This window comes from Hyla sarda, chromosome 11, assembly GCF_029499605.1.
Source record: "Hyla sarda isolate aHylSar1 chromosome 11, aHylSar1.hap1, whole genome shotgun sequence".
NCBI lineage: Eukaryota > Metazoa > Chordata > Amphibia > Anura > Hylidae > Hyla > Hyla sarda.
In genome coordinates this window covers 76530401-76550327 of record NC_079199.1, presented here as the reverse complement: position 1 = coordinate 76550327, position 19927 = coordinate 76530401, and the positions used below count along the sequence as shown (strand labels likewise).

Sequence of the window (19927 nt, the reverse complement as noted above, 5' to 3'; positions counted from 1 at the left end):
TTTCATCGATTTTAGTTTTGAAGTATTTGGCCAGGTCTTCAGCACAGAGATCAGTGATTGGGGTCTGTACTTTAGGCCGAAGGAGAGAGTTGAACGTGTCAAAAAGGTGTTTTGGGTTGTTAGACAGAGAGGAGATGAGGGAGGTAAAATATGTTTGTTTGGCGAGGTGAAGAGCGGAGTAATAGGATTTAAGCATGAATTTATAGTGCAGATAGTCTGAAGAAGTCTTAGTTTTCCTCCAGAGACGTTCAGCACACCCAGAGCATCGCCTGAGAAAGCAGGTTGTTAGCGTGTGCCAGGGTTGCTGCCGTCTGTGTTGGGAGATTCGTGTTTTAGAGGGTACCATTTGATCCAGGGTAGACTTTGGGGTGTCATGGTAATGTTTGGCTGCTAGATTAGGGCAGGAGAAAGAAGAGATTGGTGATAGTGAAGATTGTAGAAGATAGATGTAGCCAAGTGGTCTTCAAACTGTGGCCCTCCAGATGTTGCAAAACTAAAACCCCCAGCATGCGTGGACTGTGAGTGAGTTGTAGTTTTGCGACATCTGGAGGGCCACTGTTTGAACAACACTGATCTAGCCCATTCATTCCTATACACCAACAAATTAACCCATTAAACATTTGAGGTTTGTTTAGTCAAAATACCATTGGAGGCTGAGTATGAAGTCAGCCTCCAGGGTTTATTGTTGGTGTATAGGAATGAATGGGCTAGATCTATAATATTGAGATTTTTTGCCCATTGAATTCAATGGCCCATTGTGGTCTATGGAGATCCTGTGTCAAATGAAGTAGGAAGCTAAACAGCAGGGTACTGGAAGTCAGCCTCCAGGGTCTATTTTTGGTGGATAGGAATGAATGGGCTAGATCTAAAACATTATTTTATTTTATTTTTTTTATTTTGCCCATTGTGGTCTATGGAGATCTTTTGTCAAACGGGGTAGAAAGCTAAACATCAGGGCGCTGTTAGTAATGTGTAGGTTAGACCCTGGTGTGGGTTCAATTACAGTGTTCAAATGATCTTCAAGTGTAGCTTGTTGATATGCTTACCGGCGTTATTTCATGTATTGTTGCAGCTGTTTCCTCCTCACTGTCACTTTACGTCTCCTGTTGAATACTATAATCTTCCTATTTAAAAAAAAAAAAAAGTGAATTAATATAATAATAAGTATTAAAAAAAATTATATATATATATATATATATATAAATAATAAAGAATATTAATTACCTCATCAGAAGATTCTTCAGGATTACATTCTTCATTCCTTTCCTCCTCTGCAGCATATGAATATCCAGTTGCCTTTAGTAAATAGATTAATAGAGTATGTAATAGCCTAAAGCAAAATTCTCCATTACTTGGTTTTGGTCTTGTTGAGATAACATGTTAGTGGCTATCATCCTTTTTCAGTACAATAATCAATTATACAAGGTTTAATAATACTCTGCACATTGTATTTATAGCGACAGCAAGCTAGGGCTGCTCAATATCATATTTTGAGCCTGCACGCTCAGCTAAGCAAACTCATTATCATGTCTTGAGTGTGCATGTTATGCACACTCAGCTATGCAGGCTCATTATCATGTACTGACTGTGCAGGCTATGCACGCTCAACATCAGGTATTGATCAGATAAGCACGCTAATTATTATGTATTGAGTGTGCATGCTATGCACTCTCATTATGATGTATTGAGCCTGCATGCTATGCACGCTCATTATAATGTATTGAGTGTGTAGGATATACATGTTCAATATCATGTATTGAGCATGCATGCTATGCACACTCATATATTAACGTTCATTATTATGTATTGAGTATGCATCCTATGGATGCTCAATGTAATATATTGAACATGCATGCTACACACTTTCATTATGATGTATTGAGCCTGCATGCTATGCATGCTCATTATCATGTATTGAGTGTTCATGCCATGCACGCTCAATATCATGTATTGATTGTGCATGCTATGCACGCTCAATATCATGTATTGACTGTGGATGCTATGCATGCTCAATAACATGTATTGAGCATGCATGCTATGCACGCTCATATATTCACATTCATTATCATGTATTGAGTGTGTATGCTATGCATGCTCAATATCATGTATTGACTGTGCATGCTATGCACGCTCATATATTCATGTTCATTATTATATATTGAGCATCCATGCTATGCACTCTCATTATGATGTATTGAGCCTGTATGCTATGCATGCTCAATATCATTTTTGAGTGTGAATGCTATGCATGCTCAATATCATTTATTGAAAATGTATGCTATGCATGCTCATTATCATGTATTGATTGTGCATGCTTTGCATGCTCAATATCATGTATTGAACATGCAGGCTATGCACGCTCAAAATATTCATGTTAATTATGTATTGAGTGTGCATGCTATGCATGCAAAATATCATTTATTGAGCATGCATGCTACACACTTTCATTACGATGTATTGAGCCTGCATGCTATGCATGCTCATTATCATGTATTGAGTGTTTATGCCATGCACGCTCAATATCATGTATTGATTGTGCATGCTATGCATGCTCAATATCATGTATTGACTGTGGATGCTATGCATGCTCAATAACATGTATTGAGCATGCATGCTATGCACGCTCATATATTCACGTTCATTATCATGTATTGAGTGTGTATGCTATGCATGCTCAATATAATGTATTGAGCATGCAGGCTATGCACACTCATATATTAACGTTCATTATTATGTATTGAGTATGCATCCTATGGATGCTCAATGTATGCTACACATACATGCTACACACTTTCATTACAATGTATTGAGCCTGCATGCTATGCACGCTCATTATCATGAATTGAGTGTGTATGCTATGCATGCTCAATATCATATACTTACTGTGCATGCTATGCATGCTCAATATCATGTATTGAACATGCAGGCTATGCACGCTCAAAATATTAATGTTTATTATTATGTATTGAGTGTGCATGCTATGGATGCTCAATATCAGGTAATGAGCATGCATGCTATGCACTCTCATTATCATGTTTTGAGCCTGCATGCTATGCACGCTCATTATCATATATTGAGTGTGGATGTTATGCACGGTAAATTTCAGATTTTGGACTCATTTGGGACTTTGGATCACTATCTATATTGTAGTGCTGCGGTTTTATTGAGTAACACCGGATCACTCCAGTATAGATGGTGAGCAAAAAAAGCACATTTATTCCATTGGGGGGAGGTTATGGTGTTATGTGCAATACAGTCTAGATGGTGATATAAATTGTGAATTCATTTCATCAATAAATATGCACAATTTTTGAATGGAATAAAATCTTTTTTTTTAATCACCACCTATCCTGAATTGCTGCGGTGTTCCTAATGCAATAAAATATGCAATCAGTGAGCACATGTACACGATAAAACCGCAGCAATGCAGTATAGGTCAGTGGTCCCCAAACTGTGGCCCTCCAGATGTTGCAAAACTACAATTCCCAGCATGCCTGGACAGCCGTTGGCTGTCCAGGCATGCTGGGAGTTGTAGTTTTGCAACATCTGGAGGGCCACAGTTTGGGGACCACTGGTATATATGGTGAAAAAAAAGAGATTTTATTCCATTACAAAAATGATGCATCATTTTTGAATGGGATAAAATCACTATTATTGACAGCATTTATAATGCACTGCTGGCTGCAGCCATTCATTTGGGAGTGCAGCTTTATATGAAAAAATAAATAAATAAATTCACAAAGCTGCAATCCCCAATGAATGGCTGCAGCCAGCAGTGCATTATAAATGGTGTCAATAATGGAGATTTTATCCCATTCAAAAATTATGCATCATTTTTGATTGGGATAAAATCACTATTATATACACCATTTATAATGCACTGCGGTCTGCAGTCATTCATTGGGGATTGCAGCTTTGTGAAATTTTATTTTTATTGTTTTGGGCATATAATCAATTGTACTACCCACCATTTTGATATTATAAATTCCCTCAGGGCACAGTACAGCAGCTCCGTTCTCAGACTCTCCTCCTCTCTGAATGGTACGTGCAAAACTAAACAGAAAGGAGGAGACTCAGAGGCTGCCGTCCCTCCCAGCCTGTATGCGCGCCTGTATGCGCGCTCCCGACATTGAGCGCAGAATACAGCAAGATGGGCGGAAGTGGTGGCCGGCGAGGCTTCAGATGACGTCACGCCGGCCCGCCCGCCGACTTCCTGCAATCGTGAGACTGCTCAACTCTGAGCTACCGAAGAGGAGTGGAAAAAGGTATTGTTCTAATGTTTTAAGAGGATAAAAAAAACAGGGATAGATGTAGACAGTGTGAGGGAAAGATGGGGAGGGGGAATATGGACATTTTAGTTGAGGATAGCTACTCTTTAAGAGCACATACCTCAGCTCTTCAATAAAATATTTTTTTTTATATATCTATATATATATATATATATATATATATATATATATATATACCGTATTTATCGGCGTATAACACGCACTTTTTAGGCTAAAATTTTTAGCCTAAAGTCTATGTGCGTGTTATACGCCGATACACCCCCAGGAAAGGCAGGGGGAGAGAGGCCGTCGCTGCCCGCTTCTCTCCCCCTGCCTTTCCTGGGGTCTAGAGCCCTGCTGCCGGCCCTTCTCACCCCCTGGCTATCGGCGCCGCTGCCCGTTCTGTCCCCCTGACTATCGGTGCCGGCGCCGATAGCCAGGGGGAGAGAAGCGGCGCCGACAGCCAGGGGGAGAGAAGGGGCAGCGGCACCCATTGCCGGCGCCGCTGCCCCGTTGCCTCCCCCCATCCCCGGTGGCATAATTACCTGTTGCTATGCGCTGCACGGCGCGGCGCACTGACGTCATGCGCCGCGCCGTGCATAGCAACGACGCAGGGGACGCGCGCCGGAGGCCTGCAGCAGCGCGGACCCGACCCAGGTAATTATGCCACCGGGGATGGGGGGAGGCAATGGGGCAGCGGCGCCGGCAATGGGTGCCGCTGCCCCTTCTCTCCCCCTGGCTGTCGGCGCCGATAACCAGGGGGTGAGAAGGGCCGGCAGCAGCGCTCTAGACCCCAGGAAAGGCAGGGGGAGAGAAGCGGGCAGCGACGGCCTCTCTCCCCCTGCCTTTCCTGGGGGTTTATCGGGGTATACACGCGCACACACGCACCCTCATTTTACCATGGATATTTGGGTAAAAAACTTTTTTTACCCAAATATCCTTGGTAAAATGAGGGTGCATGTTATAGGCAGGTGCGTGGTATACCCCGATAAATACGGTATATATATATAGATAGATAGATAGATAGATAGATAGATAGATAGATAAAAAAAAGTCAGTTCTGTTATGGTGAATATATTTATTGTGTGATTGACAATTGATTGGTAATAAAGGTTTTTTCAATCAAAAATCTGTTCTTATCAGTTTAATATCTGATACGTCCCCTATCTAGGGGCCATAAATTAAATGGATTTTTGAGAATGGGAGCCGATTTGGAAACTTGCTTCCGTCGCCCAATGCATTGACCCGATATGGCAGTATCTTCGGGTACAGTGCACCACCCCATTCCAGTGTTAAAAAAGACAGATTCTTATTTAATCCTCTGTGGGTGCTGCTGCAGCTGTTGCCTGCCTTGTCATGTCAGTCAGACTGGCTGCAGAAGGTGCCGCTGCTGTCCAGACCCAGTACTGCTGAATGGCCTCCTTAATTGGATAAGCTCATCGTATCCTCACAAAAAAAAAAAGAGTTCCACAATTAGAGACCACAATAATGAGTTGCACTGACTGGTTTATGAACGTCTATCCATTTGGCGTTTTACTGACCATGTTTGCACACTGATTGATGTCATAAAAACTAAAAAAATAATAATAATACTAATCTAGCACACCTGTGCAGGTTTGACATGACATGATACGTAGCTGTCTTGCAGGTGGTGCTGAATCCTGTTAAATGATGTGAGGGTCTCATGGTTATTCACAAGGGTGCGTCATTGCTGTTGCTTGACCATGCATTGGTTCTGTGGTCAGTGAATGATAAAAACAAAATTTGCCATCCATTGATTGATGGGAAATCAGCCATGAGGCATTTGTTTTTAGAAACTGCTGCTCACAACCAATGTTGCAATGGAGTGTCTCCATCTGCTGGTGGTATTGGATAAGCATTAGTGCTATGATGGGGTCTGAAGAAGAAGAAGAAGATGGAAAAAAATTAATAAAAAAAAAGAAAGAAAGAAAGAGAGAGAGACTGACTGAGTGAGTGGGTAAGAGAGAGAGTGAGTGAGTGCTTGAGTGAATAATTGAGTGAGTGAGAGAGAGAACAAATGAATTAAAGTGAGTGAGTGAGTGAGTGAGAATGAATGAATGAAAGTCTGAATGACAGAAAGAAAAAAGTATGAAGAAAGAAGTATGAAGAAAATAAAATGTATATGGAGTTGCAAACATGAGTGCAATCTACAAAGCTGTTGAGGCTGGTCCTCATGGGAGGATTGTTGCACCCAGGACCTTTAGTTCTATTAAATGTCATTCAATGCCACTGCCAGGTGTAAACAGCAGAAGAACCAGAAGCACCAACAGCACGACCATGGGTTGTCAGATTACCCTGATTCAGAAAAGAGTCCAAAAGGATGCAGGTGAATACTGTTTATTTTCAGTTTCTCGTAACAGTTGGTTTGATTCCTTGTCCGGACAGCCAGGGAGGTGGCTGCAGGCAACAAAGGTAGGCGTGTTATTTTCATATGCAGATCTTAACCCCTTAAGGATGGAGGGCGTGCCCATACGCCCCCGTTTCAAAGTCCTTAAGGACTGAGGGTGTATGGATACGCCCGTGGGAATTTCGGTCCCCGCCGCTAGCCGTCGGGGACCGGACCGAGATGCCTGCTGAAATCTTTCAGCAGGCATCCTGTGAAAATGCCTAGGAGGGTCCTGAGAACCCCCCATGTCGGCCATGGCGGCAAATCGACGTTTGTGGCAATTCCGGGCTGATCGGGTCTCTGATGACCTGATTGCCCGGAAAATAGGGATGAAAGGATTTGTCAGTGACAGCCCCAATCCTCCTAAGGGATAGGAGCGAGGTGGCAGTGGTGCCATCCCCCCCTATCCCCTGCCATTAGTAATGACTACTGACCAATGGCAGTTAAAGGCGGAGGGGTTACCATGGAAATTCCCCGCTCTGCCCGCCCCTGGATGTCAGGCAGAGAGGGGGGGGGGGGGAGAAGATGGTGGCGGTACCTGGGGGTTTGCCCCCCCCTCCATGCGAATGTACAGGGTACATTCACAAGGGGCGGGGGTTTACAGTTAGTCTCTCGCTGCAAGCTAGAGATGCAGGAAATTTTCTGCTGCAGCTCAAACTCCCAGCAGGAAACTCGCTGTAATCCCCCGGCAGTCTGAATGTACCCTAAAAACACTACCTATAAACATACCCCTACACAGTCCCCCCCCCCCCCCCCCCAATAAAAATGAGAAACCTCTGGTATGGCACGGTTTCTAAAACGTAGTCTCCAGTTGTTGCAAAACAACAACTCCCAGTATTGCCAGACAGCCATTGACTGTCCAGGCATGCTGGGAGTTTTGCAACAGCTGGAGGCACTCTGTTTGCGAAACACTGCCGTAGGGTAATTTTGGTATCCGAGGCAAGTCTAACTCTTGCATCCGTAATTTAGGCCTTAAATGCGCATGGCGCTCTCTCACTTTACCGTACTCGGTAAAAATTGCCCAACAAATTTTGGGGGGCTTTTTCTCCTTTTACCTTTTACAGCGGTTCTGACATAAACGCACAAAAATAAATACCCACATGTGACCCCATTTTGGAAACTACACCCCTCACGGAATGTAAGAATGGGTATAGTGAGCTTTAACACCCCACAGGTGTTTGACAAATTTTCATTAAAGTTGGACGTGAAAATGAAAAATTTTATTTTCTTCACTAAAATGCTGGTGTTTTCCCAAATTTTTCATTTTCACAAGGAGTAATAGGAAAAAAAGCCATTGATGGCTGGGAAATATTGGAACATGGAGGTAGGCATCTTTGATGTCCACTGAAGAAAGAAATTCCCCTTGTTCCATGGATGCCACTACCGAACGGAGGGATTCCAATCGGAAGTGGCGGATGAGAAGATGAAGGTTGAGACGCTTGAGGTCCAGGATTGGCCGCACAGAACCGCCCTTCTTGGGGACCACAAAAAGATTGGAATAGAAACCCCAAAAATAACTCCCTGGAGAAGCAGGGACCGGAGAGCCTCCCGAAACTGTTTCGCCAGAGAAGGAGACCGGGGGGCCCGGGACTGAAAAAAACGATCCCTCGGGAGGGAGGCAAATTCCATTCGGTATCCGTTGGACACCACGTCCCTGACCAAAGAGTTCTGAATGTGTGTGGTCCAGATGTCTCGAAAAAGTAAGAGACGACCTCCCACCCGAAAAAAATCTGCGGGTGGGGGCATCACTTCATGCAGAAGTGGGTTTGGGTTTGCCTGATTTGGCCACAAAACGGCCGGAACGTTTGGTGTCCAACTTCCAAGACGGGCAAGCCCGGAATGAGGGAGCCTTCTTGTCCCGCGAAGGCGCCTGCCTAGACCCCTTATTAGGGCCAAAAGTCCGAAAGGACTGAAAGGAAGAGGACTTCCTCTGGGAAGTAGAGCGAGCCTTATTTTGAGGCAACAAGGAACTCTTGCCAACCGTCGCCTCAGAGATAATCTCGTCAAGGCGCTTGCCAAAAAGACGGGCACCAGTAAAAGGAAGCTCGGTGAGAGACCTTTTGGAAGCGGCATCCGCATCCACATCCCAAGCCTTAAGCCACATGGAACGGCGGAGGGCCGCCAGGTGACCCACAGCAAAGGCAGCACAACGGGCTGACTGCATGGAAGCTGTGCACAGAAAGTCCCCAGCTTTAGAGCATTGGAGAACCAAAGCAGACAGATCCTCTGGGGGGATCCCGCCTGGATACCCTGACGGAGTTTTGAGCCCCACACCGATAGGGCCTTGGACACCCAAGCCGAGGCGAAGGTGGGAAGCAGAGAAGAGCCTGCTGCTTCAGAGGCAAACTTCGCTAAGGACTCCACCTTCTTGTCCGTTGAATCCTTGAAAGCAGCCATATCTGCTAGCGACAGTGTAGTAGCCTTAGAGAGGCGGGAAATTGGTGGATCCACCAAGGGAGGGGAAACCATCTTAGAGGCAAGGTCCTTGTCGAATTGGTAACGCATCTGAACCTTCTTCATTCCCGGGAGCCTCTTGTCCGGATGTTTCCATGCAGATTCCAGAAGGGTGTCAAATTCAGCGTGAGAGCTGAACCTTTGAGGTGCCAGTTTAGCATGATGAAAAGATACTTCAGGAGTCACATCCGAAGATCCTGGGTCCTCTAAGTGAAAGGTGTCTCTTATGGCCGCAACCAATGAGTTCACCATTTCAACTGTATCCGAGCGGTCCTCCGAGTCAGATGCCAATTCGAAAGCCTCATCCACCAGGAGAATGTGAACAAGTGGGGGGCGACCATGACCGGGTACGCGACTCTTGCGAGGCAGAGTGGCGATTCCGGGAACGTCCTCTGGAGGAGCGACGTTTGTGACCAGATGACACGGGGGGGGGGGGGGCGGGACCCACGAGGGGAGCACCCACGTCTACCTGAAGACTCAATGGAAGAGTCAGAAGATACACCCCTAGTACGCCTGTGAGAGGGTGAAGTATGTGGAGAAGAGGAGCGGGGCCCTTTAGAGGGTTGGCACAGGGCAGACCTCTTCAAGGCAGACACCACGTCACGAGAAGCCTCAGCCACCGAACGGGAGACTTGAGTCAAGTCAGCCCATATACTGGGATAGGGAAGAAACCCAGGCTGGAGGGGCGGCCGAATCCACCAGAACTGAAAGAGCATCCGAGGGTACCAGGGGGTCTGGGGCAGCAGAGGAGCAGGCAGAGCAAGTGGGTTCAGCAGAACCAGGTATTTTGGAATTACAGTTCTTACAGACCAAATAGGAAACTAACGCTCCAGTTGTCTGTTTAGAGGGAGGAACAATTCTGGGTACGAACATAATGAAAAAAGAACTATCTCACCTGAGTCTGTGTCCCCTGTGGTGGCTGCTGTGAGGAGAACTCCGCTCTGTGTAGATAGAGAGGGAGAAACAGGCCAGCCAATAGCCAGAGAGGGGCGTGCCTGGAGCAGGGGCCCTGTCTGATTGGCCTCTGCCACCGAAAATCGCACGCACGGCGCTGATTGGAGGACAATCCGCGCCTCCAGTGAGCTCCGGCGGCCCTGTGGGCGGAGCTATAGCTCCCCGGCCGCCGAGAAGAACAATAGTAATGGCGCCCGCTCCTTGCCCCAGGCGCACATGTCAGCCGCATATGCGCCCACGGGGAAGTGAGCGGGCGATACACATATTCGCCGACAGTCGTCTGCTGCCGAAAGCGAAAGTAAGTCGGCGCTTCATGCGCCCGAACAGTAAAAGCGCCGCGGCTGTCAGCCACATAGTAAGCGCCGCGGCTGTCAGCCGCATAGTATAACACACACACACATGTGCATAATAATAAAGTAAACCATTCATTCCCAATATGCCATTGCTCGCCCCTTTTTTTAGAATAAAAGATAGAGCCCCTAACACAGGCCAGCCCCTTGGACCCTGAAAGGTGGGCCAAAAAATGAGGGTCTCCAGAGGTTGCAAGTCAGCACCTAAAGGGAGAAGAATATATACTCACCTCAATCAGAAGTACTTACCTAATGGAGTCTTCTGTGAGGTCTTCAGTCAGCTTTCTGTTACCTGCATCACGCTGAGCTACCATGTGCGAGCAAAGCGAGCAGGGAATAGGGGGACCCGGACCCATGAGGTACAACCCCAGACGCTGACCGTTGGCGAGAGGGGGTGAACAGCTCATATACGCAATGTCTGTGCCCCCTCAATCACAATGAGGAAACAGTGAGCCGCAGTTCCCGAGTCCCCACCTGAAAACATGAAAGAAAACGGAATAAAAAACTAACACATACCCTAACTAGGAAAAATAAGAAACAGAAGACCTGGTCTGGAGAATTCCAGACCATGTCCACCTCCTTCAGACACTAAGCTAAAACTGATTAGCTCAGGGCCTAGAGGCGGGTATATCCTGCTGGGAGGAGCCGACTTTTTTTTGTTGCCATAGTGTCATACCTCCTAGAGACAGCAGCATACACCCATGGTCTGTGTCCCCCAATGGAGCCGATAGAGAAAATCTAATTTTCCATTTTTACACCCAACTTCAACGCAAAGTCCCCAAACACCTGTGGGGTGTTGAGGCTCACTATACCCCTTGTTACATTCCTTGAGGGGTGTAGTTTCCAAAATAGTATGCCATATGTTTTTTTTGCTGTTCTGGCACCATGGGGGCTTCCTAAATGCAACATGGCCCCAAAAACCATGACAGCAAAATTTGTTTAAAAAAATCCTACAGTTGCTCTTTCCCTCTTGAGCCATGTTGTGAGCCCACAAAGCACTTTATGTCAACATATGATGTATTTACGTACTCGAGAGAAATTGAGCTACAAATTTTGGGGGGCTTTTTCTCCTTTTACCACTTTTAAAAATGAAAAAAATGGGGCTACAAGAATATGTTAGTGTAAAAAATGCAGATTTTGATTTTTCTCCTCCACTTTGCTGCAATTCTTGTGAAAGACCTAAAGGGTTAACACACTTTTTGAATGTCATTTTGAAAACTGTGAGGGGTGTAGTTTCTACAATGGGGCCATTTATGGGGTATTTCTCACAGAATGGCCCCTCAAATCCAGTTCAAACTTAACTGGTCTTTGAAAAATTCAGATTTTAAAATTTTCATGAAAATTTAGAAAATTGCTGCTATACTTTGAAGCCCTCTAATGTCTTCAAAAAGTAAAAAATTGGTCAATTTTATGATGCCAACATAAATTAGACATATTGGGGGACATTTACTAATCTAGTCTATTCTGGGTATGCTTATAGACCAGCGTATGTGGTAGTCTCCTGTCTATTGTGCTCCTAATTTATCAAAGGTCTCACAGCCCTTGATAAATTCTGTGCTCAGACTTCAGGGTCTACAGCTTAAACTGCATTTAGTCCTGCTCCAGCATGGTCTGACATTTCAGCGTATTTTGGGCAGATGCGACTTGTCGCACAAAAGTCGCACTTGATAAATTCAGCACCAATGCATTTTCCAATGCATTTCTGTCTAAAATAGACTTGCATGCATCATGTTCTAAAAATCCTCTAGAGCAAAAGTCGCAGAAAAGTCGCACATATTTAGACTGCGACTTTCTGTGCGACAAATTTAGACAGGAAAAATCAGTCTAAATCCTTTGATAAATCTCCCCCATTGTGTTTGTGAATCAATATAAAATGTATTTGGAATATCCATTTTCCTTACAAGCAGAGAGTTTCAAAGTTAGAAAAATGCAAAATTTTCTAAATTTTCATGACATTTTGTGATGCAAGTAACCACAAAAATTTACCGCTATGTTAAAGTAGAATATGTCACGAAAACCTACACTAGCTAAATCCCCTAGGGATCTCTGGGCCGACTTATTAATGAACAACCTACTTGGGGAAATAAATCCCCTCAGGATTAACCCTGACTAAAGATCCCCTAAAAATTTACTTTTATTAATGCTTCTTTAAAATATTTCTTGACTTGTGTAATTCACATTTCTTGCCACAAGATGGCAGTGGTGTTTTAAAATATTGAACGCTGTGCACAGCTAACTCCGAGATAGTTTCGGAAATAGTTTTTCATGATATAAAACGTAATCCTCCCTTCCTTTAAAGTAAGGGAGGATTATGTTTTAATAATAACGCTGTGCCAGTGTCCCAGCTTAGTTAGTAACTCCCGTGCCCGAGCTGCAGCAGGGCACCGGAACTAACTAGATAGAAGAGTCTAAATACCAGTCTGTCTGACAGACACTGAGCAATTTCAATAGTACGGAGTTAGCTGTGCACAGCGTTCAAGATTTTAAAACACCACTGCCATCTTGTGGCAAGAAATGTGAATTACACAATTACAGGGGTTCCTGTAAAAGCCAGGGTATGGATTGCATTGCTTATTGCTCCATCAGAGTGGAATGGACTCCTGTCCTTCTTTTAAGCAATGATGTGGATTTAGCCTGTGCTGTATGTACGGGTGGCTGACTGCCACCCACCCAGAGAGTGTATGGGAGACTGCCTGCCTCCCTCCTTTCCTATGCATGGGAGGCCGCCTGCCAGCCTTCCTTTCTTCCCTATAAGTAGTGTGAGTGCTCATGAAGGGGGCATGGTTGGTTCCACCCCTTTACCGGTTATCACCTCTGGGCCTTTTGGCTAAGATCAAGTGTAAAAAAAGGGCTTGCGATAGACCGCATCCTTGTGCACGGTATTTTGTGTGAATACTTGCACTTGGGTGACTTGAGAGCACATACCTCAGCTCTTCAATAAAATAAAAGAATATATATATATATATATATATATATATATATATATATATATATATATATAAACAAAGTCCCGAAATCACAGCACCAGTCAGGTCATGGATCTTGAAATACTGGATTATTTTATTCTTCCCCACAGCAAATGCGTGGGGACCTTCACTACAGCCAAGATCGCAGCCATTGCAGCCATCCTCTTATATATTATTTTTTTTTCTAATATATGCCCTCATTCATGTCATCTAGAAATAAAATATCAGTTGCATGATAATTTGATGTCAGCATTTACTGTTGTACTATTCAAACATGATTTGCTAGGTTACAAGTGTTTGGTTACAATGCGCATGCACAGCCGGCCGGCTGGATCGCGATATGTCCAGTGTGATAACACGATCGTCGGACCCGTTTGCGCAGCCGCAGAACAAAAATGGTGACTAGTGTGGGTAAGGGCATTACGCGCACCTGATCAGCACACATTACTGTGAGCGATCGAGAGCGGAAGTGATGCGCTGATACGTAGGAACTTTTCCGACGCATGCGCAGTCGCTTTGTATACAAACAAGAATGAGAACGGAGATGGCAGCGATCGGCATGTTCTGGGTGCGATCGAGTTATATATTTGGCTGATACTGAAGGTACCTATATAACACTATATAGCACTGTATGTCATATGGCACAGGGCACTTTATATGTGTATTGATTGTATTGTATATAGACGGATGCTATGTCAACTTGACATCACTGTGATTAACAGAGCATTGCTCCAATTAAATTTAAATAGAGGTGCGTTTTTAGATAATTATACATTTGTATCACATGAGTTGTAGCCAATGAAATGTATCTGTGATATATATATATATATATATATATATATATATATATATATATATGCACATTTTGTATTTGTATTATGCTTGATAAAGGCTACTACTGCCGAAACGTTGCATTTGCTGTGGGGAAGAATAAAATAATCCAGTATTTCAAGATCCATGACCTGACTGGTGCTGTGATTTCGGGACTTTATATATATATATATATATATATATATATATATATATATTGTTAACAGTGTTTCCCAAACAGGGTGCCTCCAGCTGTTTAGGCTATTTGGGCATGCTGGGATTGATAGTTTTGTAATAGCTGGGGGCATCCTGGTTGGGAAACACTGATTTATGCATGTGTGTGTATATATCAATGTTTCGCAACCAGGGTGCCTCCAGCTGTTGGAATACTACAAATCCCAGCATGCTGAGAGTTGTAGTTTTGCAACAGCTGGATACACTCTGGTTGGGAAATATATATATATATATATATATATATTTTATTTTTCTTTCCTATGATATATATATACATACACACACGCACAGTAGTGCTTTTCAGGGGGTGTAATCCAAACCTCCCTCTCCGGTGTGTCCAACAATCCGGTGTCAAAATTAAGACGCTGGATGATTGTGAACTGCCCCATTCAAATAAATGGGATCAGTTCTAGCATTAGTTTCCCTCCAGTGCACGCCTGACATATGTGAACCCGGCCTCATTCGATCTGCAGGGTGCCAGTGTATAGTTGGTATCTACCACTACAGTATATGTTATTGTATGTCAGAATATTGGTCTTTTTATCGTGGTTTTTAATTTGGAACAATATAGCGGTATTGTGTGTCTAGCAAATATTGTGTGTCTACAGGGACATACGCTTTGTGGCTTGTGCTCCTGATCATTTAACCCTTTCAGGACTCAGCGTTTTTCCGTTTTTGCACTTTTGTTTTTTCCTCCCCACCTTCTAAAAACCATAACGCTTTCAGTTTTCCACCTACAGACCCCTACAAGCGCTTGTTTTATGCACTACCAATTTTACTTTGTAATGACATCAGTCGTTTCACAATAAAATCTAACTTGTTTGGCTTTTGCGGCCCCACTTTTAATTTTGCCCAGCGCCACATTAAATCTAAAACTGGTCCTGAGTGTATGTGTATGGCTGTGTGTGTGTATATAGGGGCAGTGTATGTGTATGAGGCTATGTATATGGTATGGGGCTGTGTATGTGTGTATATAGGGGCAGTATATGTGTATGGTGCAGTGTATGTGTATGAGGCAGTATTTATGTGGGCTGTGTATGTGCGTGTACATAGGGGCAGTGTATGGGGGGCAGTGCATGTGAGTATATGGGGGCAGTACATGTGTATGGGGCAGTGTATATGGGGGCTGTGTATGTGTGTGTAGATGGGGGCAGTGTATTTTGTATGGGGCTGTGTATGTGTGTATATGGGGGCTCTGTATGTGTGTGTATATGGGGGCAGTGTATGTGTATGGGAGCAGTGCATGTGTATGGGGCAGTGTAGGTGAGTATATGGGGCTGTGTATGCGAGTATATTTGTATGGGTGTATGTGTAAGTGTATGGGGCAGTGTGTATGGTATGGTGGTATTGGTGTAAGTGTATGTGTATGGGGCAGTGTATGGGGGCAGTGTATGTGTATGGGGCAGTGTATATAGTACAGGGCTGTATGTGTGTGTGTGTGGGGGGCTGTGTTTGTGTGTATGGTGGACTGTGTGTGGGGGCTGTGTCTATGTGTGTATATAGGGGCAGTGTATATGATATGGGGCTGTTTTTGTGTATGGGGGCTGTGTATATGGTGGCTGTGTATGTGTATGGGGCAGTGTATGTGTATGGGGCAGTGCATGTGTATGGGGCAGTTTATATGGTATGGGACTGTGTATGTGTGTATGGGGTTGTGTACGTGTGTGTTTATAGGGGCAGTGTATGTGTGCATGGGGTTGTGTACGTGTGTGTATATAGGGGCAGTATATGTGTATGGGGCAGTGCATATGTATGGGGCTGTGTGTAAGGTATGGGGGCAGTGTATGTGTATGGGACAGTGTATGTCGTCAGTTTATGTGTATGGGGCAGTGTATGTGTATGGGGGCAGTGTATGTGGGCAGTGTATGTGTATGGGGGCAGTGTATGTGTATGGGGCAGTGTGTATGGTATGGGGCAGTGTATGAGTATGGGGGCAGTGTATGAGTATGGGGGAAGTGTCTGTGTATGGGGGCAGTGTATGTGTATGGGGCAGTGTATGTGTATGGGGGCAGTGTATGTGTATGGGGGCAGTGTATGTGTATGGGGGGCATTGTATGCTTATGGGGGGCATTGTATGTGTATTGGGGCAGTGTATGGTATGGGGCAGTGTATGTGTATGGGTGCAGTGTATGTGTATGGGGCAGTGTATGGTATGGGGCAGTGTGTATGGTATGGGGCAGTGTGTATGGTATGGGGCAGTGTATGTGTATGTAGCAGTGTATGGTATGGGGCTGTGTATGGGGGCAGTGTGTATGGTATGGGGCAGTGTATGTGTATGGGGGCAGTGTATGTATATGGGGGCAGTGTATGTGTATGGGGCAGTGTATGTGTATGTGGCAGTGTATGGTATGGGGCAGTGTATGTGTATGGGGCAGTGTATGGTATGGGGCAGTGTGTATGTGTATGGGGCAGTGTATGTGTATGGGGCAGTGTATGTGTATGGGGCAGTGTGTATGGTATGGGGCAGTGTATGGTATGGGGCAGTGTATGTGTATGGGGGCTGTGTATGGGGGGCAGTGCATGTGAGTATATGGGGGCAGTACATGTGTATGGGGCAGTGTATGAGTATGGGGGCAGTGTATGAGTATGGGGGCAGTGTATGTATATGGGGGCAGTGTATGTGTATGGGGCGGTGTATGGGGGCAGTGTATGTGTATGGGGGCAGTGTATGTGTATGGTGCAGTGTGTATGGTATGGGGCAGTGTGTATGGTATGGGGCAGTGTGTATGGTATGGGGGCAGTGTATGTGTATGGGGGCAGTGTATGTGTATGGGGGCAGTGTATGTGTATGGTGCAGTGTGTATGGTATGGGGCAGTGTGTATGGTATGGGGCAGTGTATGTGTATGGGGCAGTGTATGTGTATGGTGCAGTGTGTATGGTATGGGGCAGTGTGTATGGTATGGGGCAGTGTATGTGTATGGGGGCTGTGTATGGGGGCAGTGTGTATGGTATGGGGCAGTGTATGTGTATGGGGCAGAGTATGTGTATGGTGCAGTGTGTATGGTATGGGGCAGTGTATGTGTATGGGGGCAGTGTATGTGTATGGGGGCAGTGTATGTGTATGGGGGCAGTGTATGTGTATGGTGCAGTGTGTATGGTATGGGGCAGTGTGTATGGTATGGGGCAGTGTATGTGTATGGGGCAGTGTATGTGTATGGTGCAGTGTGTATGGTATGGGGCAGTGTGTATGGTATGGGGCAGTGTGTATGGTATGGGGCAGTGTGTATGGTATGGGGGCAGTGTGTATGGTATGGGGCAGTGTATGGTATGGTGCAGTGTGTATGGTATGGGGCAGTGTGTATGGTATGGGGCAGTGTATGTGTATGGGGGCTGTGTATGGGGGCAGTGTGTATGGTATGGGGCAGTGTATGTGTATGGTGCAGTGTGTATGGTATGGGGCAGTGTATGTGTATGGGGGCAGAGTGTATGGTATGGGGCAGTGTATGTGTATGGGGGCAGTGCAGGGCTCGAATCCTGCAGGAACAGCGTTCCTTTGCATTTTCCACAGGAGGAATGCTGTTCCTTACATTAGTCCTGCAGGACCATCCTCTCTGTTCTTACCCTCCCTCCGTCTCCTCCCCTGGCCCAGACTGCTAGATGCTGGAGATGTAGGACCTGTGATGATGTCACCATCACATGTTGGGGCGGAGCTTAGCTGTGGTGGAGAGGGAAGATCGTGGTTGAAGGACCTGTGTGATGCTGTGGAGGAGGCGGGGCGGAGCTGGAGGAGACATGTCACCCCAGTAAGGTAATTACATGGAAGATTTGTTACAGTGTGTCACCCCAGTAGTAAAGTGATTACAGGAGGAGGAGGTTTGTTACAGTGTGTCACCCCAGTAGTAAAGTGATTACAGGAGGAGGAGGTTTGTTACAGTGTGTCACCCCAGTAGTAAGGTGATTACATGAGGAGGAGGTTTGTTACAGTGTGTCACCCCAGTAGTAAGGTGATTACATGAGGAGGAGGTTTGTTACAGTGTGTCACCCCAGTAGTAAGGTGATTACATGAGGAGGAGGTTTGTTACAGTGTGTCACCCCAGTAGTAAGGTGATTACATGAGGAGGAGGCTTGTTACAGTGTGTCACCCCAATTCTAAGAAGATTACATGAGGAGGTTTCTTACAGTGTGTTATCATGATGATAGGGACATGAGGAGGTTTTTGTTACAGTGTATTATCAGAATGATAACCCCTTAAGAACATTGGGGGAGATATATAAAGACCTGTGCAGAGGAAAAGTGGAGCAGTTGCCCATAGCAACCAATCAGATCGCTGCTTTCATTTTCAGAGGCCTTTTAAAAAAATAAACAAGCGATCTGATTGGTTGCTATGGGCAACTGGTCAACTTATCCTCTGCACAGGCTTTAATAAATCTCCCCCATTGGATGTAAATATACATCTTGGTGCCCTGGTACTTAAAGGAGTACTCTGGTGCAGAGTTTTCCTGCTCCGTCCTGCCCGGGCTGCAAAAAAAATGAAAATAAACCATCTCTCACCTTCCTGGGTTCCCGCGGAGCGCCACTACAGCTGATGGGTCCTCCGGTCCATCTTATTCATACTTCCGTGTGAACGAATCGTCACATGGCGCTCAGCCTATTATGGGCCGAGGCAGAACATCGCGGCGGCGATAGGCTGAGCGCCATGTGACGCTTCGTTACACCCGGAAGTATGAAGAGGATGGAACGGAGGACCGATCAGCTGTAGTGGCGCTCCGCGGGAACCCAGGAAGGTGAGAGATGGTTTATTTTCATTTTTTTTTGCAGCCCGGGCAGGACGGAGCAGAAATACTGCCCCAGAGTACTCCTTTAAAAGGGTACTCCTCCTCTAGACATCTTATCCTCTATCCAAAGGATATGGGATAAGATGTCTGATCGCAGGGGTCCCGCCATTGGGGACCCCTGCGATCTCGGCTGTGCATACAACACCCCCCCCCCCCCCCCCCTTTTTTCCAGGACTTGACCCCTGGGGCAGTGTATGTGTATGGGGCATTCCTGGGGGCCCAAAGCAGCTAGCCCTTTAGCCCCACGGGTCCACTGCGCTGCAGCCAGGGACGGTTTTTCCTATAAGGCACTTTTCATGGGGGCAGCAATCCCGACCGCTGAACACCCCTCCCCCCCCCCTCCTGTGACAGGCACCGCGGTGGCCGGCGGCTTCAGGACTGTGCGCATCATTATGAGTCCCCACAGTCACAGATGACTCATACAGCCGGGCCCCCAACTGTGAGCCGCTCCTGCCATCAGTGGAGATCCAGGGGAGGGGAAATATACCTGCTCTGTTGTGTCCTATGTGTACACATATGGACCCCTTCACTGCCTTCCTATAGCAGTGTTTCCCAAGCAGTGTGCATCCAGCTGTTGAAAACCACAGCTCCCAGCATGCCCAGATAGCCAAAAGTTGTCTGGATATGCTGGGAGTTGTAGTTTTGCTATATCTGTATGCACCTGCTTGGGAAACACTGCCATACACACAGCGATCTCAACCTCCAGCT

General features: G+C 45.7%; 1 non-coding gene and 1 pseudogene across 1 annotated transcript; both read left to right on the top strand.

Annotated features, from left to right (window-relative positions):
* Positions 1–5363: 5363 nt before the first annotated feature.
* Positions 5364–5550, top strand: LOC130296014 (U2 spliceosomal RNA). The gene has a single exon (XR_008849106.1). It is a non-coding gene; the product is annotated as a U2 spliceosomal RNA (small nuclear RNA).
* Positions 5551–13240: 7690 nt separating this feature from the next.
* Positions 13241–13479, top strand: LOC130296106 (U2 spliceosomal RNA; annotated as a pseudogene).
* The last annotated feature ends 6448 nt before the right edge of the window (positions 13480–19927 follow it).